The sequence below is a fragment of the Oryctolagus cuniculus genome, chromosome X, assembly GCF_051225735.1.
Source record: "Oryctolagus cuniculus isolate XC-2025 breed Fujian yellow rabbit chromosome X, ASM5122573v1, whole genome shotgun sequence".
NCBI lineage: Eukaryota > Metazoa > Chordata > Mammalia > Lagomorpha > Leporidae > Oryctolagus > Oryctolagus cuniculus.
This window is the reverse complement of record NC_142888.1, coordinates 82,688,623-82,716,162: the sequence shown is the minus strand read 5'-3', so window position 1 is coordinate 82,716,162 and position 27,540 is coordinate 82,688,623. Positions and strand designations below refer to the sequence as shown.

The 27,540-nt window shown below is 39.6% G+C and overlaps 1 pseudogene; it reads right to left on the bottom strand.

Annotated features, from left to right (window-relative positions):
• Positions 1-7,722: 7,722 nt before the first annotated feature.
• The window catches only part of LOC100341212 (cytoplasmic dynein 1 light intermediate chain 1 pseudogene), a 66,689-nt pseudogene continuing 46,871 nt past the window's right edge, over positions 7,723-27,540 (bottom strand).

Here is a 27,540-nt window from a genome sequence, read left to right as displayed (position 1 = left end):
TTTTTTCTTTATGTTTTACTGTGGTGAGTTTGATTACAACGTGTGGTGGTGAGGATCTCTTTTGGTCATGTTTATTAGGGGTTCTATGAGCTTCCTGTACTTGGATGTTTCTGTCCTTCTCCAAACCCGAGAAGTTTTCTGCTAGTATCTCACTAAAAAAGGCCTTCTAATCCTTTCTCCCTCTCCATGCCTTCAGGAACTCCTAGAACCCAAATGTTGGGTTTTTTAATAGTATCCTGTAGATTCCCAACAATATTTTTAGATTTCTAATTTCCTCTTCTTTTCTTTGGTTTGACTGTATACTTTCTTGTGCTCCATCTTCTAAGTCCTATATTCTCTCTTCTGCTTCACTGATTCTGTTTTTAAAGCTTCTAATGCATTTGTCATTTGATCTATTGAATTCTTCATTTCATTTTGATTTCTCTTCACTATCACAATTTCATGTTCTACTAGTTTCTTCATTTCACTTTGATTCTTCCTTAAGATTTCATTTTCAGGAGAGAGATTTTCTATCCTGTCTAGTAAGGATTTCTGTAGTTCAAGAATTTGTTTTTGAGAACTTCTAAATGTTTTTATCATAAATTTTTTGAAATCCATATCTTGCATTTCTTCTATCTCATCATCTTCATAATCTTGAATTAGGGTGTCTTGTTCATTTGGAGGCATCATAATGTCTTCCTTGTTCTTATTTCCTCGGTTTCTGCATTTGTTGCTTGGCATTGTGGAGATATTCTTTGGTTTCTTCTTCTTTTTTTTTTCCTTTCTGTGTTGGTTTTTCTCGTTATACTATGACTCTAGATTAAGTGGACTGTCTGCTTTTGATGGATCCTTAGAGGCTTGTGATGGGTGTGGCCAGAGAGCTCTATTCAGTTCTTCAGGGTTAAGGGTGTGCCAAAGGTGACACACCCAGGTTAGGCATGGTAAATCAATCTCTCTCTCTCTCTCTTCAGAAGGGAAGTAATTCCACACAGCTGAGCGGAATTGAAGGCAGTCAGTGCCTGAGCTCTGTCCCCTGTGGGTATAATATTCATCTGCTCTGTCCCAAGGACCATACAAAGGATTTGTGCAGTCATCAGTGTAAGCTGAAATTCCCCTGTGATCTCCCACCAGGTTGCCAAGATTGCCGAGTTTGTGGTGTCTCAGCCAGTCCATGAGTTCTCTCCCACACCTTCAGATTTTTTTTTCACAGTCCTAGTTCATTAGCTCCACACATTCACTAGGTCTTAACCTGCTGTTATTTCTCCCCACCAGAGTCAGGTTTTTCCACTTGGCTGAGGGCAGGCGCAGCCCAGAGGTGGCGCAGCTTTTACGTATGTCCAAAATGACACCTGCTCTTTGTCTTTCTCGCCTTTGTGAGGTGAGTGGAGAGAGAGAATCTTGTCTGTACCGGTCCATTTATTATTTTTTTTCTCTCCTCTCCATGGGGCTTTGAACCTCGTTCCCTCTAGGCTCTTCCTGCTGCTTCCCTGCCAGTGTCTCGGGCTACTGAGGTTTTGCCTCACCTCCTTTTCCAGTGCTGATCTGTAGACTTGGCATCTGGGGTCCCGAGCCGTGGGCACCAGTGCCCTCCTCGTAGGTCCACCATGCCCCACTAGTTCCAGAAGAGTTTCCTCTGCAGTTTTTTCCCTAACTCTTCCCTGAAACTACAGGATCTCCACTTTATTAAACTATCCTTTCCCAGAATATCAGTGTGCCGACATTATTGTCATTATTTTCATCATTCCCATTTTTCAAATGAGGAAACTGAGACACATACATATTACAGTACTTGCTGAATGTGTAAGTGGCAGAGCAATGATTTGAACCCCAACAGTCTCAGCACACATTCCACTGCATCACCAGTATCATGAAAAATGAGTCCTCTGTGCTCTTCCCCCATTCCCATTTCCCCATCAAGGAGATTAAAGAAACGATGAGGTGTATTGACAAACACAGACTCAATCAAATAATAAAGTCATGGATCAAATAAAGTCTGCTATCTTATATATTTTAAAATTACTTCTTAGTTATCTGTACAATTCTCAGTAGGTTATATTGGAAACAGTTCCATTTGAAGTGAAATGTTCCCGATGTGAAATCTACAATGAGGTATGGGTCTGTCCCTTAAACTTTTCTTGCTGTTTTGAGAATATGAAGCAGAACTGAACCGTGCCAGAAGAGAGAAAATACAACTGGGCCTGAGGCTTTCTTTATTGGTGAAAGTCTTTTAATTCCAAATAAAGTTTGACTTATTCCTCGGCCTGTGATACCAACAAAACATCATCCTTAATGGGGCAAGAGTGGAAGTTCTTCTGCTAAGATCAGGAACAAGAGGAGGAGGTCCACTCTCCACACTTCTACCCAGAACTGTACTAGTAGTTCTCACTAAGGCAATTAGGCAAGAAAAATAAATAAAAGGTATTTGGATTAAAATGAAAAAGTAAAACTATCTCTATTCACAGATGCCTTGAGCTGATTAACAGAAAACCTTAAAGAATCCACAAAATAATTACTAGAGCTAATAAAGGAGTTTAGCAAAGTTTCAGGATCAATATACAAAAAGCAATTGTAATTCTGTACTCTAGCAACAAGCAATCTGAAAATGAAATCAGGAAAACATGTCTTTAATTCCAATAGCATGAAAAGATCATAAAATGTGGTAGATATTTGATGTAGCCGTTAAGTCCTCACTTGGGATGTTCATATCCCATGTCAAGTGCTGATTCAAGTCCCAGCTACTCCACTTCCAATCCAGCTTCCTGCTAATGCACACACTGGGAGGTAGCACATGATGGCTCAAGTAGGTGGGGGTTCTGCCACCCACATGAGAGACCAAAATAGGGTTCTAGGCTCCTGGCTTCAGCCTGGCCCTGCCTGGCTGCTGTGAGCATTTAGGGAGTAAACCAGAAGAAATCTCTCTCTTTCTCTGTGTATATCTCTATCTTTCAAATCAAATGAAAATACTTTGAAAAAAAAAAAAAGAAGAAGACATGTTTGTGACTTTCTTTTCCAAAACCATTGGAATGCCTGGTTTGAGTCCCAGCTATTCTACGTTTGGCATACCAGTTAAGTTGTTGCAGAGACATCCACATAAATGTATCCATAAAAAAGACTTGTACAATGAAAATTACTAAAAATTGTTGAAAGAAACCAAAGAAAACCTAAGTGAATGGAAAGGAATTCCATGTTCATGGCTCAGGAGACAATATTTTTAAGATCACATTACTTCTAAAACCGATCCATAGATTCACACGATCTTTATCAAAATCCCAGCTGTATTTTTTGCATAAATTGACATAACAATCCTAAAATTCGTATGGAAATGCAAGAGACCCAGAATAGCAGAAACAAGCTCAAAAAAGAACATAGTTGGAAGACACACACTTTCCTGTTTCAAAACTTACTACAAAACTACAGCAATCAGGGTGGTACTGGCACGAGAATAGACACATAGATCAGTGGGATAGCATGAAGGTTCCAGAAATAAATTCTTGAATTTATGTTTGATTGATGGTTAAAATGGCGCCAAGACTGGTTTAATGAGGAAAGGAGAGTATTTTCAACAAATAGTACTGAGAAAACTGGATGTTCTCATGCAAAAGAATGAGTTTAGAGCACTTCCTTACACTACGTACAAAAATTAACCAAAGATGTAAATGTAAAAACTAAGATTATAGAGCTAAAAGGAAGCATATATGTAAATCTTCATGACCTGGGTTTAAGTAATACTTTCGTAAATATGACACCAAAAGGAATGAGGAATAAAACAAAAATAGATAAATTGGCTATGTCAAAATTAAAAACCTTTATATGAATCAAAGGAAATGAAAAGACCACCCAAAGAATGGGATGGGGAGATATTTGCAATCCATATGTCTCATAAGTCCCTTGTATCTAGAAAACTAGAAAATATATATACATATACATGTTCCTTATAATTCAATAATAAGAGACAAATGCAACAGTTTTAAAATGGACAATGCAAAAGAGCTGAATGCACATTCTAAAGATATACAAATGGGCAACACATGAAAAGATCTCGACATAATTAGCCATCGATGAAATGCAAAAGAAAACCACACTGAGGGGCCAGCGCTGTGGCACAGAGGGTTAAAGTCCTGGCCTGAAGTGCAGGCATCCCATATGGGCACCGGTTTTAGTCCTGACTGCTCCTCTTCTGATCCAGCTCTCTGCTATGGCCTGGGAGAGCAGTAGAAGATGGCCCAAGTCCTTGGGTCCCTGCACCCGCGTGGGAGACCCGGAAGAAGCTCCTGGCTCCTGGCTTTGGATCGGCACAGCTCTGGCCGTTGCAGGCATCTGGGGAGTGAACCAGCAATGGAAGACCTCTCTCTATGTCTCTACCTCTCTCTGTAACTCTGTCTTACAAATAAATAAAATAAACCTTTGAAAAGAAAAAGAAAACCACAATGAGATACTACTCTAGAATGGATGGTGTAAAATAAAAATAAATAAATAGGGGCCGGCGCTGTGGCATAGTGGGTAAAGCCACTGCCTGCAGTGCCGGTATCCCATATGGGCACCAGTTCCAGTCCCGGTTGCTCCATTTCTGATCCAGCTCTCTGCTATGGCCTGGGAAAGCAGTAGAAGATGGCCCAAGTACTTGGGCCCCTGCACCCACGTGGGAGATCCAGAAGAACCTCCAGACTCCTGGGTTCAGGTCAGCGCAGCTCTGGCTGTTGCAGCCAATTGGAGAGTGAACCAGTGGATGGAAGACTTCTCTTCTTCTCTGCCTCTCCTTCCCTCTGTTACTCTGACTTTCAAATAAATACATAAATCTTTAAAATAAATAAATAAAATAAAAATTATTGGCCAGGACATGGGGGAAGGGAATCCTTGTACACTGTTGGTGGGAATGTAAATTAGCACAGCCATTTTGGAAAACAGTGTGGAGATTCCTCAAAAATTAAAAATAGAACTATTATATGATCCATCAATCACTACTGGCTATATATGCAAAAGAAATGAATTCAATATGTTGAAGATATACCTGCACTCCCAGATCATTGCAGCATTATTCACAGTAGCCAAGATATTGAACCAATCTATGCGGATGAATGGATAAACAAATGTGCATATACACACTGGAATACTATACGGCCTTAGAAAGAAGAAAATTCTGTCATTCACAATAACATGGATACGTCTGTGTTAAGTGAAATAAGCCAGGAACAGAAAGACAAATATAATAGAAACAAAGACTAGTTGGCAGACTATGGGAGAGGAGAGAGAAATTGGGAGAAGGAAGATGTTGATCAAAGGGTACAAAGTTTCGGTGAGAGTGAAGAAATAAGTTTTAGTAATGTACTGCATTATATGGTAACCACAATTAATAATAATAATTAGAGATATTTCAAAATTGTTAAAAGAGTAGATTTCTAATGTTCTTACCACAAAAAATTAAGTTAGTGAGATGATGGATACATTAATTAACTTGAATGGATTTTTCTATAACATATACACAGAGCAAAATATCACAGTGTACCTTATAAATCTATATAACTGTTTATTATAAATGAGTAAAAATATAAAGGCAGTGGACTTTTTATTATCTCAGTTAATCTTGCAATCAGCACTATGACATAGCAATTATGATCCTCACATTACTGATGAGGAAACTAAAACTGAGAGAAGTGAAACAGCATGCCCGAGTCACGTGGTTAACAAGCCATCTAAAGGAAAACTCAATCAATTCTCCTTGATTTTAAAGTGTGTTTGCCTAACTGTTAGTTCATAAACTCTGCATCCTTGTATGGGAATGTCGAAATGATTAGCTCAGTTAAGTATCTCTCTCTCTCTCTCTCTTTTTTTTTTTTTTTGACAAGCAGAGTGGACAGTGAGAGAGGGAGACAGAGAGAAAGGTCTTCCTTTTTTCCGTTGGTTCAGCCCCCAATGGCCACTGCGGCCGGCGCACCGCGCTGATCTGAAGGCAGGAGCCAGGTGCTTCTCCTGGTCTCCCATGGGGTGCAGGGCCCAAGCACTTGGGCCATCCTCCACTGCACTCCTGGGCCACAGCAGAGAGCTGGCCTGGAAGAGGGGCAACCGGGACAGAATCCGGTGCCCCAACCAGGACTAGAAGCCAGTGTGCCAGCACTGCAGGCAGAGGATTAGCCTAGTGAGCTGTGGCGCTGGCCAGTTTAGTATCTCTTTTTAAAGTATCATTTTTCAAAAGTCTTCATTTCTTTGGCTATAATTTATTAGTTAAAACAATAAAAATGTGAACTGGAAATTTACCCCTTCATACATGGTTGTTAGTATAGATCATACATGCATATGAAATTTATCATTATTTATTTTGAAAGGCTTAAATAAAACTTTATTAAAGATTCTTAAGCTATTATAGGGGGACATCTAAGTCTTTCCTGGACCTCCAAAATAATATAGATGTATCTAATATATTTTACAGCAGCTGTACACATATACACAGATGCACACACACACAATCTTCAAAACTTTTGTGGAAAATGCATATTATAAAAAAGCTATGTGTGGATTTCAACCTTTTAGTACCAAATAAACTTATCCTTTCTTCTCAGAGAATAAATACTTTATTAATTGATTACAGTGGAAAATCACAAACAAAAAAAGGAGTATATTAAGGCAGAACAGTGAATGTATGTGTAGACAAATCGAAAGACTATTACCTATTTATTTTTTCATAACCCTTGCATTTTTCTTTTACACATATTTTTTAAAAATTTACTGATTTATTTGAAAGACAGAGTTACAGAGAGACAGAGGCAGAGAGAGAGAGAGAGAGAGAGAGAGAGAGAGAGAGAGAAAGAGGTCTTCCATCTGCTGGTTTACTCCCCAAATGGCAGCAATGGCTGGAGCTGCACTGATCCGAAGTCAGGAGCCAGGAGCTTCTTCCAGGTCTCCCACATGGGTGCAGGGGCCTAAGGACTTGAGCCATCTTTTATTGCTTTCCCAGGCCAAAGCAGAGAGCTGGATCAGAAGTGGAATGGCCGGGTCTTGAACCGGCATGCATATGAGATGCCGGCACTGCAGGTGGCAGTTTTACCCACCATGCCACAACACTGGCCCCTCTTTTACACATTTAAATAGTGCCTTCTTTCCTTCTCAGTTAAAGAAACACCTTGGCCTATATTTGTACATCATATTTTGTTGACAACTTACAGAGTCACTGATTGAGACTATGACTAGTGTATCAAATGATATCTGATACTTTTCTTGGCATATTTCATAGATGGTGGTGTTTACCCTGGTGAGAAAAATCTGACAATCATTTTTTCTTTTTCAGAAAAAATATTTTTTAAAAAAATATAATTTTAATAATCTTAACTAAAATAAGCTTGGACTTCCAAATTCCATAATTTGCACCCTTCCCTAAACCCGCCTTATGTTTTTGATAGCCTTTAGGAAGTGATCACATGGTTGTGTTTCATATATATATTTGAGATTGTCAAAATCCAAAATTACATCCTTATGCAGAATGGCAATGCAAGTAGAAATTCCATATAATGCAGAATAATTTTCTTCATACAGACCCTTTTATAAAAATGAGCAACCACAAAAAAAAAAAAGACATAAATGTAGTCCATCTGAAAGAAGCACTCCAGCTCCCTAATTCCATTTTTGAAGGAAAAGGCAGAGGCCAGTTTAAGTTATCTCAGAAAACTCCAGAAATGGCTTTATTTGTTATTTTTGAGAAGCTGCTTCTTCCAGAGGAGATGTACATGTCAGAGGAAAAATTGAAACTGACTTTCATGTAATTCTGTCTAGTTCATTGTGAATGCCTGATAGGGCAGGCTTCTGCCCTGACTTTTTGAAGGATGGTGGTAAACCACTACTTCTACCTCCAGCCTCACTCCCAGGGATATCGCTACTAACATCAAGGCCTCCTGGAGAGCCAGTATTTTTACTCAATAGACCATTTTTTAAAATTGCCAGGAGACTTTCACTCATAATTCCAGATTTTATGTTTGCATCAATTTGTGTGTGTGTGTGTGTGTGCACATGCGCCATCAGGGATAGATGACATACTGGCAATGCTGGATGTCACAGACCGGTTTGGCATTCAAGGTGAGCCTCCTAGGATCCTTGGTGAAGCATCCATAGGTCTTCCAGCTGCAGCTGATAGTTGCTTTGCCAAGAAGAACTGTAGCTTCATAAGAAAAACTTCTGCCATACTTTCCTTCTCATGGCCAAACTTTCGGACAGGTGATTAGTTATGATGTGCATGTCAGTTATCCTCTGCTTTGAAAGCAATATTCCTATCTTCTTTTAATTGTCCCACCCTGCTGGGATAAATACTGCACCCTTTTCCACAACAACAGCAGGGATCTTATAGAGAAAGCCAGAGAGTTTCTGAATGATGTATTTACATACCCAATCTGTATTTTTGTTTTCTTTTACTGAAGTGTAATTAAGTGTTGTACCATACTGTAAACAAAACTCCTGGATATGTGACTGGATAAACGAAGATGTTCATCCCTGGTATGGTAAATTCCTAGTGCTGGAATGCCAAGTTAGTTGTAACTGTATCCACACCCAGAGATAGAACCTCACTGTCATCTTTCTGCTTCTGTGATGTCTCTTCTCTGAGGAGAAATTGGGATGTCTTCTCTTGGCTCTCCATATTCTTGGAAGTCTCTAATCGATTCTTATTGCATTTCTTTCACTTCTTCAGAAGGAATTTTCAATTTGTCAACATGTTCTCTTAACAACACTTGTCCATTTCTCTAAAGAATCCAAAGCAGCCCATGGCTTTGACATATCAACAACCAATGTAACCAGATTGTCCTTTAGAGAAATGGCATCCAGTGAAAATTTAAGGAGGACTTTGTGATACGGATTTCCATCTAAGATCCATGCATCACACCCCAGGTTGATCATCCCTGTCTTCGTTGTGCATATTCAAGTATAAATTCCATTTGTCTTCCTTCCTTGTACTCCTCTATTCCCTATTTCTTATTAAGCTTGTTTCCCACCTCCATCTTTACCCAGTCACCACATGTCCTTCCCAGCAGGGAGTTTGGAGTGCTAGCAGGTAGAGGCCTCACGGAAAATGTCAGGCCAACGGTTCTCTGCATCCTCATCTTTGCCTCCTGGGGCATTGTCCTTGTCCAATGGCACTTAGCTGGCTAAGGGCCAACGTTGCAAGTGGAAATTCCTAGCAGAGAGGAATGCAAAGAGAAACTTGCCCCATGGCCACCATCTTGATTTGGCATCCAAACTTATCTTTTAATTCCACAAACTCTTTGAAGTCCCTTCATATACAGTGGGAAAGAAAAGGTAGTAAGTTCATACATTTTAGGTTCCTACACTTCCCTTTTATTTTGTACTTTATGATTATTTAAGCTTTTATTATATTTGATTAGAAGCATTTGAAAGACTGACTCCTTAGTGTGAAATGCAAGCACATTCATTAATGATAACAATGAAGGCCAAACAGTTTTTGCTGGCAAACAATTAGTTTTGGGAACAGCCGTGTAAGCCAAAAATAATTAAATTAGCTGCTAATGATTCTTCCTTGCTTTACATATCAAATAGTGTTTGAACTTCAAGCAGGACATCTATTAATCCAGGTATTAAATGAAGTCACATTTTCAAAGCACAGGGCAAATCTTGTATTCTCACTGAGTACAATTCTGCAGTTGGGTGTCAAGGAAGAGAAGTCCTCTGTGATTAATGCATGGGGGAGGAAACACCACGCTCTCTGCCAGTGGATACAGGGCATGATACTATACGCCCACTTTGTGTGGGAGGCAGAGCAGTTATACCTGCCCTTCTTGGATTTCTTTTCAAGGCAAGGCTCCGACCTTTCCCTCCAAACTCCCTTTCCAGGCTGCCTCTCAATGCAGGGGTGCTTATCAGACTCATGTGGATAACTTTTGCAAAACACACTTTCTGGACCTCTGTCTCCTCACTGGAGATTTATTTCAATAAAAGGGCCATTTCTATGGTAAATGGAAATCTGAGCGTTTTGGGGAAAATCATGTGCTATTTTACAAGAAGAATTATATTTAAGGAAATTAAGTATAAAATAGGTGACTTTGATGTAGGATAAGAGTAGCCTACTGTCTCTAAGGCATTCACAGACACACTGACACACTGAAGTCTATGGTATACCTAGCGTTACTGGGCTTTTTTCTCTACAATTCTTTTGAACTGGACATAAACCTCAAATGGATTATAAAATACTGAGTGTTCTCAATGGAACCCAGTAACATTTTGTTATATCATTTTAGTTTGGAAAGGAAAATTGGGATGATAGAGGAATAGTGATAGGAGCTATAGGGCTTTTAATTTACATTATAGAGCTGAAAAAAAATCAAGACCCATAATCCTAGAAATTATCAAAAATAAGAACTAATGCCTTTTGAGTGTTTATCACATGCCAGTCTGTATACTGAATGTCTCATGTCCATGTTTCTCATTTGATCCTGACAACCAACTTGGAGGACTCATTTTACAGACAAGCAAGCTGAGGATGAGAGATTGTTTTGTTCAAGTCTATCCAGTTGGTCACTTGCAGAGTTCTGATTCAACCTCATTTTTGCTTTATTGTAAAGTTATTAGCTTTAAAGATCAGGCTACACTGCTTCCATATGCTTTTATGATATTATGGAATCTACTGCTATCTATACTCATGATTAACTATTGAGTTTGAGAAAGGCTGAAGACTTGGGAAGAAATATATAGGTTGGAAATTGAGCTTTTGAGAAATAAGATAAGGTAAACTAAGCTTAGAATACTAGGCTCTGGAATCTGGAAAGAGGACATACCCACTGGGGAGTATCTTGGAGTTTCTGTCGGCCCTGCTTCAGGCCTAAAAAGGAAGACCCAGTTGTGGGGATTGGAGTACTGCCTAGCAAGAAAGAGCAAGACCATTGTTTTTACCCAACACACATTTCTATATTGCTCTATCTGCCAGGTGCTAGTTTACACTTTTCCACACATGTTACAATCATTAATGTGTTCAAATATTACAGCTCTCTTAAAATAGGCACTACTATAATTCCCATAATACAGATGAATAAACAGAAGTTCAGAGATAGTAAGTAATCAAAGTCAAACTGCTGGTAAGTGCCAGACCCATGCTTTGACCTAGCGGCTATATTATGCTGCCTCTTGACACGGAAACTTGGTTCTTCTTTTACTTGTGCTTGCCACCCTTTTTCAAACACCACTGGGCAAGTGTACCATGCTAGCAAATTTCCTGACTCCACTGACTTTTTCTTCACCTGTGACTTCCCCAGTGTTTTTTGTAGTGTCTTTGAGCTCCCTCTTCATCCTCCACACTGGCTCCTTTGGCATTATTCATGAGCAAAATACTCCTTTAACATGCCAAATCATTTTTCCAAAAGCTGTCCCATCTTAACTTGGAAGTGAGGATGGAAAGAATTATTCTTATTTTATGAATGAGGGAACTAAGGCAAGCAACTTGCCTAACATCTCACAAAGTGCATTAGAACCCAGATTCTCTGACTCTTAATCCAATGTTCTTTTCTGTTGTGCCACATGATAGAATTTACAAGTTCATTTATTTAAGTATGTATTCTTTCATTAACACCATAACAATCTATTGAATGCCTGTCTTAGTTTATGTTAAGGCACTAAGTGGAAGGAAGGTAGCTATAACAATCCTTGCTCCCCATGCCCCCTTCCAGATTCCAGAACCTAGTATTTTAAGCTTGGTTTATGTTATCTCATTGCTCAAAAGCTCAATTTTCAGCCTACATGCTTCTCCAGTCTTCACCCTTTCTCAAAGCCCAACAGAGTTCATTGAATAAGGCCTCCTCATAAAATGTTGAATAACAGCACAAAGTCACAAATGCTAAATGGCCAAGTCAGGTGCTACAGGGAATTTGAGGCTGGATATGTATCATCAAAGATAGCTTTATCAAGAAGGTGAGACTTGAACTTGATGTAGAAATATGCTTAGAACTTAGAGAGGGGGGGTGGAGTGGCACTTTCCATGGTGTGGTAATGGTATCCACAAAGCCAGTCCTTGCCAGTTTTTACCATGTCATGATACACAAAGAAAAGCATAGTATTTGTAGAGCACAGTGGGGTGAATAGGAGGAAGCAGTTTGCTCAGAAGCAAGTGTCCTAAGGGTTTTAACTGCACTGTCCGTTAGCTCAGCTGAGGGCAGAGAGAAAATACAATAGTCTCAAACATTTTTAATATGCTTTGGAAAATCTACACCAAGGTATTGGGACAAACTGTGGTCATGGTGAGTCTAACCACCAGTGATAAGACACAGAGATGAAATGAAGGGAACTTCCAGAAGACCCATGGCAGATACCATTGAAAAGTTATGGCCAGATGATAAAGGGCCTTTGAGGTTTAATTTTTGAACCTACAAAATAGGTAGGCAAAATGTACATAACATGGTGTTATAAAGATCCTACTGGCATTGCTACAGAAGATAGGCTGGAGGGAAGGAAAGTAGCTGGGAATCTATTATCATTGCCCATGTGGGAAAGAATGGCATCTTGGAGTAGAATGATCGTCATAGAGACAGAGAAAGGTGGGTAGTATTGATTTATCATAATGGACTTTAAATGGAGAGTAGGAAAAAGGGAGGAGACAAGGAAGATTTCTAGGTTTCAAATTTGAGCAAATGGCTCTGAATGCTGATATCCTTCTCTAAGATGGAGAACACAGGAGAAGTAGAGCTATTTCTTTGGAGGGGAAAGACAGATGAGATGATGAATTTCAAGTCAACATTTAGAGGATATGGCAAAAGTCCAAGTATACAGATAGGATTAGACCCTGGACTAGGATAGTTGCAGTGGGAATAGAAAGAAATTGTTGAATTGAGAGACATTATAAAGGATTTTGTAATGAACTGAGTCTAGCATTGAAAGGGAAGGCTTGAAGCCTGAGATTTCTCCTGTTCTCTATCTTTGTGGTGGTGCTTTCATTCTCATGGTTTAAAATATTGTCTATATGCTGATGACTCCCAAATTTGTATATCCATCCTGGATTCCTACATACTTTTATGTCCCACTAACTAACTAATTGATGTATCAACTTGGAAGCCTAATAAGGTCTTAAACTTACCACATACAACACCATACTCATGATTCCATCTCCAGTCTGACACCAAAACCTGCTACACTTGCCAAACCTGCTTCTCACAGTAGTCCCCATCTCACTAAAGCTAACTGCATTCTTCCAGTTCATAAGGCAGAAGGCATTGGAATTATCCTTGACTCTTCTCACATCAGATCTTGTTGGTTTTACTTCCAGAACATATCTAGGAGCACTAAGACTTTTTGCTATAATATAAATTTAAAATATGTTATCTTAAAAACTAAAATCAGAAAGAAAGGGAGAAGGAAAGAAGGTGAGAGAGAGAGGGAAGAAGGGAATATAATTATGTTCTTAGAATTGTACCCACAAACCACAATGAACCTGTTTTAAAAAAAACTAGTTAATTAAAATTGAAATGTTTTTAAAAATAATCATTTTTATAAAGAATATATCTAGAATCAGATCACTTTTCATCTCCTCCATTGCTCCATTTCTGGTTTATGTCCCAGTGATCTATCTCCTGGAACATATTGCACTAGCCTCTCAATTGTTCTTCCTGCATCTGACCCAGCCACCCTCACTCAAGTCTATTATTCCTTCATTGTTTTTAGGTATTAGATGAATATTATTACATGAAAAGTATATCATGTTACTCTTCTCAAGATTTCTCCAATGGTTTCCCATCTCACACACAGTAATCACAAAACTCCTTGCAATAGCCCACAATGTTTTACACAGCTCAGATGTTAACACAACTCATGCATTCACCTCCTTCAGGTGTTGGATATAATGGCTCTGTTCCATGAGATCGCCTCTGGACTGCCATGTTTGAAATTGCAAGTGTCCTCTTCTCATTCCCTTACTGCTTTCCCTGACTTGTTTACACTTTGAAAACTACTTGACATTATATAGTCATCTATTTATCGGCTTATTATCTGTCTTCTGCTAGAACAGGGGTCAGCAAACTGCCTGTAAATGGCCAGGTAGCAAGTATTTTAAGTTGTGTGGGCCACACATTCTCTGACACAACTACCTAACCCTTTAATTAACACAAAAGGAATCATAATGATACAGAAAGAATGAGTTCGGCTGTGTTCCAAGAAAACTATTTGCCAAAACAAGTGGCAGGCCAGATTTGACCTGTGGGGCACAGTGTGCTGACCCTTATTAGAAAATAAGTTGGAGACCAAGGACCTTATCTATTGCTGAATCTTCAACACCTAGAGAACCCAATCTATTTTTATTGAATTAATGAACCAATCAGATGCTGGAGGGCAGTCAGAACAAGAGAATTGTAATAGAGCCATTGACAGCATAGAATCTTGAGCAAGAGCTGGCATTGGCTAGGTTTACAGCATGCCAATTCTCCCTCCTCTCTCATCCCTACACTACCACTTGGGCATGTCACATGAAGTAAAAGTTGCTTTCATTGTCTGTGCAACTTTCCTGATGTGTGAAATTTCATCTGACTTCCTCTAATGTTGTCATGTGTCTATTCAATCCTCCTGACTCAGAATCTCTCTAATAACAATAATAACTCAGATACTCTGTACTGAAACCAAGATACCAAAAATCAGTATTTTTAATTAATTTAAAACAATTTCTAGCAATAGCTTCAATTGATAACTCTATACCTTTCAACACTTCATCATATTTTGAAAGTACTCTCAGAAGTTAAGCCACTGTTACCATCATGAATTGAGACGTTGTTTTCCTTCCTTGTATTTGATGTCAATGGTTTGTTTTGATAAACTTCAACTTCCAAGTCCTCCCAATAGTAGGAAAAACATGGTAAGAAATATGATAAATGAAGTGTTCACCAGTTCTTTCTGACTCTTCTCTCATCCTTTCCTGGATCTCTTACAGGATCTAAAAATTTCCTGGGGTTATATGCCTTCTTGTTGAAAATGCACATTCACTCATTCACTGTATCCTGTAGCTTCTCACAATGCTTACATTTACCAAGCATTCACTACGTATGTGCATATAAACATTAGGAGGTAGGTACTATTATTACCATTCTACATTTGGAACTGAAAGCTGAAGTAATTTGTTCAAGGCCTCACAACCAGCAAACTAAGGAATTCTCTATTTACAAACAGGCTAGTGAGAAAGTGGATATAGCAATATGAATTCATGTAGTTTTGAGAAATAGAGCTCCAGACTGAAAGCAAATATGGCCTCTAACTCTAGAGTTAAGGTCAACAAATAAGAAGAAATGTCACTCTTAGGGAATTTAAGCTGACCCCAAAAAAAGGCCCACCATAGTAATAGGATTGACTCTCCACAGAAAAGTGTTTACTGATAAGGTAAGAGATCTCCCTATATATCATTCTGAATCAGTGTGCTAGTAGAAACTGCCATGGTAGCCTTGGAAAAGTCCATCATAACCAGTAGAGGGTTCATACTATCATGACATATACAAGCAAGTTACTTGAACTCTTTATTGAACCAAACCAGAAATAATTAGAAGGAAAAATTGTTTCTCTTACTCTGTGTCCTGAGTTTCTGATGTTTTTGTTGTCTTCTGATAAGAAGGTAGATAATTGCATCAGACTACATAATCTCCAGGACACTTTTTAGGCCAACCCACACCCTACACTACCTCTTTATTTACCAGTAACAACAGCCACCATTCGTGTATAACAAGCACCTACCCTGAGCCAAGAACTGTACATGAAGTATCTTATTTAATCCCATCAGCAACCTTATTATCTAATATGGTTATATTATTCTCCCCGTTTTCAGATGAGGGAATTGAGGCTCAGAGAGGTTATGTATATGACTTGCCCAAGCCTATCCACTGAAATGAGTAATATATTAATTTCCTGTGACTGCCATAACACATTACCACTTGGTGGCTTAAAATAACAGAAATGCATTCTCTCATAGTTCTGGAGGCCGGAAGTCAGAAATCAAGGTGTAATCAGGGTATACTCCCTCTCAAGGCTCTAGGGGCGATTCTTTATTGCCTTCTCTTTAACTTTGTGGTTCCAAATGCTGCTTGGTTTGTGGCAGCATCACTTTAATCCTTGCCTCTGTATTCATTTGGCCTTCACTCTTGGGTCTCTGTCCTCTCTGTCTCCTAGGACATTCGTTAAATTTAGGGATAATTCCAATCCAAGATGATCTCATGCAGAGATCCTTACTTTAATTACATCTGTAAAGACTCATATTCCAAATAAGGAATCTGAAGTTCTGGTTGGATATATCTTTTTTGTTCCCATTCAATCCACTATAAATAGTCCAGCTGGGACTCTATCCTAGAGTGATAGGACTCCAAAACCCTAGGTCTTCCCACTAAAGCAGGCTGCTTCCATCAAATAACCATTTGTCTTTGTTTGGTTTTCTTCATACTTTTACTACTGGGAAGAGGATGCACTGAATAACACAAGTTTGCTTTGTAGTTAATTATAAAGGCAAATTAATAATTAACATTTTTGGTTTCCAAAATATTGTCTCATGAGTTTAGATTGTGTAAAATTTGTCCCCCCAGAGCCTGGTCATGTCCTGATTAAATCTGACAAGCTGAAGATTGAATCCTGAATAAAGATCAAAATCCCTTCAAGGTACAGGCATCCCAGCATCTACCAGCCATGCCTATTTTACCATATAAGTGAGCATGTAATAATGGGAAACCACAAACTTCGGGGTGTACAGAAGAATTTCTAGTCACTTAAGAGCATTCAGGAGGAATTTGGTGTGTGCACCTCAGTGTTATATCCTAGAAACATTCTACATAGTGCTTAATATGCTTGCTCCTGAGCCCAGACCCACTTTAAAGTCATAAGGAAGGGACTGTCAGTAAGAGTTCATTATTACGTTGAGAAGTCTATAGAAAAATGGAAGTCCAAAAGCCATAGATACTTCCTTTGCCTCTAAATGCATGACTTTGCAGGGCAATTGTCAAAGCTGGCCAGTTGACACTGACTTGATCATACCTTGATCATAAAGAGAATATTCTTAGGGATGTGTTTTGCAGATGGTAGTCAGCTTGTGGACCATCCGTAGTGGTGATCCATGGAGTGCCACCCCAGGATCTTGATAAAAGGGCCAACTTCCTGGCCCTTTTACTAAGTTTACTGAATTAGTATTTCTAAAGATGGGATCCAGGAACCCATCTTTACAACATTCAAAATAGGTCCCCACAGTACTTCTGATACACATTCAAACTTAAGAACCACTGCGTTGTGGTGAAATCAGGCTTCTGCAACGTTGGAACACAGATTAAATTCCAAATGCTCAGTTGCACTTCTAGCCAATAACCAATTACAATATTGCATTCTTGCAGCATGATCTGTGTGCTTTAGTTCATGCGACAATATCATTTTATATGGTTTGATTTAAATCAAAGCAAAAACCGTTACAGCATGATTTCTTAATTCTGTTCTCCTGAGACAATTTACGTAATAACTTTTGGGGAGAATGCAATAATCTTTCCCTAATGTCTTACATTGATCTCTGAGGCCCCTTTCAGCTCCAACATTCTGATTCTATGAATGTTCTTAGGGCTTTAAATCTATTTGTGACAAACAGATTGCTTGTTATAAACTAGACCTATTTGCCTTCTTCTAGGCAACAAGTTTCCAAAGAACGCTGGTTGCTGCTGATCTTCTTGGATGTTTTTAATAACATATACCTCTCCCCAGTATTGTTGGCAAGAGTGAATGAGATAATACACGCAAGTGTGTGATGCAAGGAAGTGGTTAATAATTGGCCACGCTGCTCCCAGTGAATTGTTATAATAATATCTTTTGAATTATTGAAAATATAGCATCAGAGAGCTGCAGCTGAATGAAAACTAGGGAATCAGCTGCATTGATGATATTAAGTGTATTTGGATTTAGGGGAACTAGATAGAACTCAAATCTCTGTGGACTGGCTCAGCTGCAGAATAGTGAGATGGACTGGGGGAGGGTGTGGGTTCCCGCCACAGTTAGCTGCCTTGGAGAAAAGCTGTGATGACTCTGACCCTGTGAAGGTTTTGGCCTAAAATTCAGCTTCAAATCCCGATCATACTTCCTAAGTTAGAATTTCTCCTTACAAGGATGGTGGTGGAGGACTAGTGGTTCTGACAAATGCAATTATAAGGACACTCCACCAAATTAAATATTTTCTTCCTACTTGTCGACAGGAATGGACATTTTTCAGTCCTTGAAGCATAAAAGTTAAACAGAGAACTATTATGTGCTGAACTATAGACTACTGTCCCTCAGCCCACTGGTATCTTCTTGTTTCTCTGTTTTTTTTTTTTTTTTTTTTTTTTTTTTAAGATTTATTTTATTTATTTGAAAGAGTTACAGAGAGAGGTAGAGACAGAGAGAGAGAGGTCTTCCATCCACTGGTTCACTCCCCAGATGGCCGCAACGGCCGGAGCTGAGCCGATCTGAAGCCGGGAGCCAGGAGCCAGGAGCCAGGAACTTCTTCTGGGTCTCCCATGTGGGTGCAGGGGCCCAATGACTTGGGCCATCTTCTACTGCTTCCCCAGGCCATAGCAGAGAGCTGGATCAGAAGAGGAGCAGCCGGGACTTGAACTGGCGCCCATATGAGATGCCGGCACTTCAGGCCAGGGCTTTAACCCTCTGTGCCACAGCACCAGACCCTTCTTATTTCTCTTTGAACAGCTTAGACTCTATGTCCATCCTTATAAGCACTCCTATGCATTCACCCTAGTCTCCCTTATCCCCTGCTTCCATCATCATATGTGAATGATAGACCTCTAATCCTGGTTAAATCCAATTCTCTGTCTATGCCAAACCTGCCCTAGGAGCTGAGAGAGACTGAATAAAAGCTTATAACCATGTGGACAAATGTCACTTTAGATTTATGACTGCTAACCTCAAGCAGATCCTTAGTGCTGCCCTCTAACTTCAGTACAGTTGATTCATCTATTCATTCTCAGAAGCTCCTAGATGACTGTTTTATACCTTCCCTGTCCTTCGACTTCCCACACCTCTTCCCCATCCTCCCTCTCAGCTGCTGTTCTTGCTTTCTAATTCACTAGGAAAACAGAAACAGAAAAGTACTCCCACTGTCATATCCACCAACCTACTCATATCTGTACACACATACTCTGGCTTCCCTTGTGTCACTATGAATAAACTGTCTGTGATTCCATTGAATGCTAATCCCCCTACTTGTATGTTAAATCCTAACCTTTTTTTGCCAAATCAAAGTCATTGTGCTAGCCATTTTCCTTCACTCTATGATATCAGCAATTTTTCTCTCCCCAAATGAACATATCCAGTGTTTTAAAAGACTTTTCTCAACAGCAGATGGAAGATCTCTCCCTCCTTCAACTCTGCCTGTCAAGTAAATAAATAAATAAGCCTTTAAAAAAGCTATTCTCTTTACCTGAGCTCCAGCCTTATTTCTCTCCTCAGAGCCAAAAATCTGGAAAGAGTCGTTTCTGCTCCTTAATTCCAATTTCTCTCCTCTCGCTTTTTCTCAAACCCCCTTCCATCAGGCTTTTGCTACCAACATACCATGAAAACGATGCCTGGCAGGGTCAACAATGTTGACCTCTCAAGTGTTAAGTACAATGATCATTTTACTGTGTTCATTTTCTTTGACCCAGCAGTGGGGTTTAATACTGTTGATCACTCCCTTCTTGAGACACTTTTTTTCCTCTTGCCTTCTGGGGCACCACATATTCTTGACTCCCTCCTACTTGACTAGCTACTCTTAGTATTCTTCACAGGCTCTTCCTCATTTTCCTGGGACTAGGCTGTCTAACTGCCATTTCAACTTAAAATTCTTCAGCACCAAAGTCACTATTTTGCTTGTACCCACTTCTCCCACAGTCTGCTCTATTCATTCTTTTGATTATTCAGGTCAAAGGCTTCTTTCACATCCCACGTCTGATCTGTCAGCAATACTTCCAGATGAAGCTGGAAAAATATATTCAGAATACAGCCACTTCCCATATCTCCACTGCTACTACCTTAGTCCAAGTCAGCATCATTTCTTACCTGGATCACTGCGGAATTCACTAAACATGTCAATCAGATCATGTCAAAATCCTCCGTGGAGTTTGTTTTTGTTCACATTAAAAGCCAAAGTTCTTAGAAAGACCTATAAGTTGCTACATGATCTGCCTTTTTCCTCACTTATCTCGGCAATCTCATCAATTCCCCTCTTGCTTATTCAGCCCCAGCCACATGGCGTACTTGTTTCTCAGACACACCAACAAACCCCACAGCAGGCTTTTGCTGTTCCCTCTAACTGCAATGTCCTTTCCCCACAGAGGCAACATTTTACTTAATTGCTCCCTCAGAACGCTGTGCGAGACCTTATCATTGATATTTCCTTGACCGATATCTTTAAACATTGCCACTCTCTGCAAGCTTCTTATCACTTTACCCCACTCGATGTTTCCCCACAGTGCTTATTTTCTGACATATTAATTTTTTGATTCTTTACAATATTCACCACTAGAACATAAAATTTCAAGAAGAATTTCATTTTGTTACCTTCCATGTCCCCAGTACTTAACATGGTGCATGGCACACAATAGGTTCTCAATAAGTGTCTGTCAAGTTAATAAAGAATATTTGCAAACACAATAGGAGTGCTAAGATTCCTGGCATCTTCAGGTGGACGCAGCTGCCCCCATCATCTAAAGCAAGCCCCCTCCCAAAGTAGAACTCCTTAATACTACATTTCTGGTGGATGGATTTAGTCTTTACATGAGGACTTCCAGGAAGTCCCACACATTGTTAAGCAAAGCACTCCTTATCTGGAGTTATATAATTCTTAGAAAGATCTTTACCAATGGTCCTTTTTTTGATACATAATATTTTTGAAAATGTCTTAGTACACCTGATACAATATGCCACATGTTCAAAGGGCAACAAGTGAAAAATATATTCCACCACCTCCCAATACTACCAGCATATCCCAAGCCATCCTTACTTGTTTTTAACCAGCATCTTACAAGTCCAGAAACATAAGTCAGATTAAGTTACTCTTTTGAACAAATCAGCTTAAGGCATCTCATCTCAGTCAAGTGCGAAAGTCTCCCTCTGGACCCAGCCACAAAGTTTCCTTCGTGGAAACAACCATTTTTAGTAGCTTATTGCATATTTTAAAAGATAGCCTATGCATTATACACACATACACATTATGCACACACAAATGCACATTACTTTTTAACTATACACACAATTCTGTACTTTTCTTTTTTCCTCATTGAATTCCATTGTGTGACTGTGGTGTTCTCAAGGAATTCTTTGCTTGGTGTACACATATGGGCATCATTCTTAGCTTGGATTACTGATATAGATCCCCTGAAAGTACATGGTAATATTTGTGTGCATTCTACACAGTATTCTCTTGATATCTATGGGGCTTTGTTCCACGATGTGCATATGGAAACCAAAATCCACAGTCTTAAGTATCTTATAGAAAATGGTACTGTATTTGTATATAACCTATGCATATCATCTTGTGTACTTTAAGTCACCTCTAGATTACTTATAATGCTTAATACAATGTAAATGTTATATAAGCAATTATACTGTATCATTTAGGAAATAATGACAGGCAAAAAGTCTGTACATGCTCAGTACGGATGGATTTTTCCCAAGTATTTTAGAGCTGCAGATGGTCAAATCTCTGCATGTAGAATCCATGAACAGGGAGGGCTGGCTGTGGTTACACCTGTCCAAGAAAAGGTCCATACTTTCTATCAGGTTCTAGGTGAGCTGAGACCCAAAATGGTTAGTAATCACTCTACTGAGTCTGAATCTATCTGCCTTCTTGAAATTTCTACCCCTTGGCCTTAACTCTTCTATTTGGTGCAATATGTCAAAGCTGGTGCCTAGAAGACATACAACAGATATTTGTCCAATGAAGGAAGGAACAACACAAAGTGAATCTATTGCCTCTTTATATTTGCTTTTCATTAACTTGAAAAAAAATCATGTGCTTCTAAGTCATCTCTTTCCCTTAAATTTCTCTAATTTCGCATGTTTTTCAAATCCATAGGCTTTCTCCTCACTCGGACATGCTCTAATGTGGGTTTCCCCCTCACATGTATACAAGGGTAAGGTTGATAATTTAAAAAGGTCAGTGGAGCAGGTGTGAGACAACAGTAAGTGGCAGGACTGTAGAGTCTACACAATTGTCTAAAGAGACATTCAGATCCATAATAACACATACACATGCATGTATGAACAGATAAGATTTTTAAAAGATTTATTTATTTATTTGAAGGTCAGAATTACAGAAAGAGAAGAAGAGACAAAAAAAGGGAAGTCTTCCATCCACTTGTTTACTCCCCAAGTGACCCCAACAGCCAGGGCTGAGCCAGGCCAAAGCCAGGAGCCAGGAGCTTCATCCAGGTCTCCCACATGGATGCAGGGGCCCAAGCACTTGGGCCATCTTCTGCTGCTTTCCAAGATGCATGAGCAGGAAGCTGGATTGGAAGTGGAGCAGCCAGGACTCGAACCATGGCCCATATGGGAGGCTGGCATCACAGGTACATGTTTAACCTACTGTGCCACAATGCCAGCCCCCCAAAACATTTTCAGGTCAGTTTTGGCACATGGGCTGACATTTTGCAAATATAAAAATTTGGAGGGGCTGGCGCTGTGGCATAGCAGGTAAAGCCACTGCCTGCAGTGCTGGCATCCCATATGGGCACCGGTTCTAGTCCCAGCTGTTCCACTTCCAATCCAGCTCTCTGCTATGGCCTTGGGAAAGCAGTAAAAGATGGCCCAAGTCCTTGGGTCCCTGCACCCATATGGGAGACCTGGAAGAAACTCCAGGCTCCTGGCTTCAGATAGGCACAGCTCTGGCCATTGTGGCCATTAGGGGAATGAACCAGCAGATGGAAGACCTCTCTCTCCCTCTCTGCCTCTGCTTCTGTAACTCTGCCTTTCAAATAAATAAATAAATCTTTTTTAAAAATTTTGGAAATCATACAGCAATGCTCCTTCTGCATCTTCTGCAGTCCATCACCCCACTTTTGTATTCCCCATAAACCCAACAATTTAGTCACACTAAGCTCGTCACAGCTTCCCAAACACCCTTTATGATTCCTTGCTATTATGCCTTTGCCCATATGGCTCTTTCTACATAGAATGCATATGTGGAATAGTCTCTATGTTCCCCTCCAGATCCACTTTTTAAAAATAGGCTTTGTTTTTTAGAGCAGCTTTAGGTTTGCAGCAAAATTGGGAGAAATGTACAGAGAGTTCCCATATACCTCCCACAGAGCCACTTTTCACCTGTCTGCATCAGCCCCAGAGGCTGACCTTTCTGGACTGTATTAATTGGCTTCCTTGTCCTCCAGATTTGAGTTGAATATGGCCGGCAACAAGTACTAACAGAGCATTAGAGAATAGAGACAGATTAAAGTCTGGTTACAGCTTGATCATTTTATTCTAGAAGGATCTACCTCAGGCCCCATCTTCTATAGCTGTAGCTACTCTCTGGGTCTTAGTAATTGCTCCCTCCCCATGACTTTTCAGGTTTCCGGCTGGTAAGGGCTCTCTGGAGTGCTTCACAATCCTTTTTTTTTTTGTTTCTCTTAACCATACGCACACTGTGCTAAATGGTCTCTTAATTAAGCCCCCGCACTTATCCCATTGAATGTTCCACCAGTTTCTTACTGGATCATTCACGGCTACAATGCCCTCTCCTTCCCTGTCTACTTGGTGCACTCCACAGTGTTTGGGCTCCAGTTTCTCTGTGAATCTTCCCTGAACACCCTTCCACCAGAGAAAGTTAGCTACTTCCCCACCATCTTGAGGACATTTCTTAAGGTGCTCTGTGTTTAGACCGTCAGCTGCTTGTGGCAGAGACTGAAGCTTATTTATCATTATTTTCTCAGATCCTGACCATGGAGATGCTTGCTAAATGTTGGTTAGCTTTTCCTTTGGAGTAAGACTGATGTCGAGAAGTGAGAGTATTCTTTTTTCTTTTTATTTGAGATTATTTGATTTGTAAAATAAAGGCCCATACCTTATTGTTGTTAAATTAAAACTGACATAAAAAGAGTAAAGTAAGAGTGAAACTTAACCCCCTCCACATTCATGCTAAAGATAACCATGGTAATACTCTGTGCTGTGCATTCTTCCAGCACATTTTTATGTATAAAAAGGTCCAAATTTATGTGCACAAAATATAGATACACATTTCTCTGCTCATTGCTATTTTACTTAGCAAGATATCACATCTGCCTTTCTACATCAGTCCTTATACAGACCTACTTCTTGATATTTTGTGGCTGCATTGTATTCCATTTGATGAGTGTACCATAAGTTACTTAGCAAATTATCTATTACTAAAAGTTAGATTATCTAATATTTTTCACTATTACAGACAACACAACTCAAACCACAGAGAAACACTGGGTCAAACTTCACCACAAAAGTATGCAGCTGAACTCAAGAAATGAAAAGGGTAAATTTTCAGATTCCAGAAACAAAAGGGAACTCACAATCACAGTGATGAGCACGAAGTGAACTCTCACAACACACAGGGAAAATGGGACCCAATATATATCCTAGAGGCTGGAATTGGAAGACCTTTGCATTGAGTTATAACCGTACTTCCTACACAAGACAACGAGCAGAAGAGAGTTGTCTCATCTCTGAATTGAACCCATATTTGCCAAATATCCAGAGGGACAATAATAACAAATCTTATTTACCAAACGCAGTTCTGCATGTATGAATGTATTTAATCATCACAAAATCCTCCTGATACTATTATTATAACCCCCACTTTACAAATAGAGAGTAAAACATTTCAGCAACTTTAAAGTCACACAGCTAGGGGATGGCATGTCGAAGATTCAGGCCCAGGCATCCTGACTCCAGGGTCCACGCTCTTAACTATGCTGCTTCTCCACAAATAGCACGAAGGCCATGAAAATGAACCTGTAAGAGGTTTAAAGCTCTAAACCTGAGCCACACACCCTGAAGAGATACGAATTCATAGGATCCACATAATGCAGAAGCCACGAACTGAGAATATAACATAAAAACTGGCTCACAAGGAAAAAATTGCCACACAGCCACGTCTGCAACTTAGAGTCAAATTCTCACTAAAGGCTTCGCACAGAGACAGTTTCTGAGAAGGATATTTTACACACAAAAGTGGTGATGCACGTGAGGAAAGCCATTAGAATGGAAGTTAGTAAGTACAAGGAATGGAAAAATTCCATTCCAAGGAAACGTGATAATACAGAAATCTGAAAAGACTTCAAAATAGTATATGTTGAAAGGTCTAAAGATATAAAAGGGACCATAATGCGTAATGTAAGAGCACAAGGAGATGTTCTATAAATGAATAATAAAGACAGTATGTCGTGAGCATTGGGACTTTAGTTCTAGTTCCACTGAAATGTTTGAAAAAGTCAATTGTAGGCTAAGCTACAAGTAAGGCATGAGTGGAGAGAGCACAGTGAAACAACAAATAGAGCTGAGATAATACAATACAATTGCACGCCACTATAAAAATGTTAAGTAGCAAAGAGAAAATAGAAGACACACATCATAGAATAAGAAGTTCCACTTGCAGCTAACAAATGTTCCAGAAGCAAAAAATAGAGAAAGGTAACATCCAAAGCAAAATGGCTGAGAATTTCCCAGAACTGAGTAAGACACACGTCCTCGGGTAGAAATCATGTTCCCAGTCCTAAGGAGAATAAAGAAAGGTAAACTGATAACCTGTAGATACATCATGATGAAACTGCAGAACATCAAGAATAAAAATCTTGAGAATCTACCAGACACAAACATGCTGCAAAGTATTTCTGCAGGATAGCCCCATAAATGTGGAATTTCTGGGTTTTCAATGATGGAGTGAGTGCATTTAATCAGCCATGTAGTATTTCTCTCAATCTAGGCACATATTTCTTTTAGTACAGCCCGAGATTGCATCCCCTAGCTACCTATTTATTTATATATTTGCAACTTCATCACCACTATTGATTCATATTGAGCATGAAGCCAATTAAAATCCCCAGGACATTTTTCAAGTGAAGGGCTATCAAATGAGCTCATCTTTAGCGTGTACTTGGGCAGTTAAATTTTAGAACTCAGATGCAGGACAACTCAGAGATCATTGAGAGTGGGAGCTATTAAAGAAGGTTTCATAGGGGTACCTGTGTGGCACGCTGGTTAGATCTCTGCTTGGGATTCCCATATCCCATATTGGAGTACCTGGTTTAGGTCTTGGCTCCTCTGCTTCCAATCCAGCTACCTGCTAATGAACATCCTAGGAGGCAGCAGATGGTGACCCAAGGACTTGGGTCTTTGCCATCTACATGGGAGACTCAGATGCAGTTCTGGCCCCTGGCTTTGGCCTGACCCAGCCCTGGCTGTTGTGGGTATTTGAGGAGTGAACCAGTGGATGCAGGAATGAACCAGGAAAGGAAGCAGCTCTCTCTCTCTCTCTCTCTCTCTCTCTCTCTCTCTTTTCAAATAAAATGAAAATAAATAAAAATATTTGAAATAAGGCTTCATTGTGGAAGTAGGACTTAGACTGAGTAGGATTTACTTTAGATTGAGAGGACTATGGTGAGCTTCTAGGTTTGGAGGATGGAGGTAAGGAGAGTGACAAGTTGCATGAGCAGGTCATAGGATATGATGTGAGCTTGTGGTGAATAGGTGAGGGTTGGGGGACTAAGGAGGTTAGGTTCAATGGTAGGGGGAGACTAGATTATGGAGAGTTTATAAAACCAGGAAGAATGTTTGAGTTTGATCTCATATATGGTCAAATGGGAGCCCCTTCAGCCTTTTATAAAGGAGATTATGTTATCTGGCCAGCCAAAGTAACACAGAAACAAACAGGGAAACTGGAAGACATAATGCAGGTTCCTAGTTCTCCTACTTCTGGATTACTAGACAGGGTATATAAACAAGTAGCCAAGACCAGCAACCATCTCAGAGACACTAGGGTGACTTGATGTTGAACAATTTGACTAGTGGGAAGTATATATAATACAACTAGAATGGCAAGACTAAAGGTGATGTTTAGGTAGAACAATATACTAGCAAATTCAAGATATCCTAGAACTAAGTAGGATGTAATAAGAAAGAAAAACACTGGATGCAAGGGAATAAGTAACAAAAGGACAGTGGAATATATACTGAGATGAGCATCAGAGTGCCTCAGTTCTAATCCTGTGTTTACCTCCTACTAACCATGCAACCTTGAGCAAATTAAGGTTAATTTCTGCATGTGTAAACATACTAGAAAATAAATTCCGCATGGCTGCTATCAGGTCTGTTTTGCTCATCACTGCACCTCTGGTCCATTAGTGCAGGGCCTAGCACATAGTAGGGGCTCATTAAATATCAATTAAATAGATAAATGAATGGATGAACAAATGCCTGTCCTGCCTGCCTCACAGAGTTATTATGAACTTCAAAAGAGATCAGAGATGAGAAAATACTACACAAAATTAAAACCCTGAGCAATCTTAAGGTAAAATACTATAGCTATTACTAGCAATTATTTTTTTACAAATTAGAAAAAATATAATTTTTTTATAAATTAGAAAGCTATTTGCAGTTCTTCTA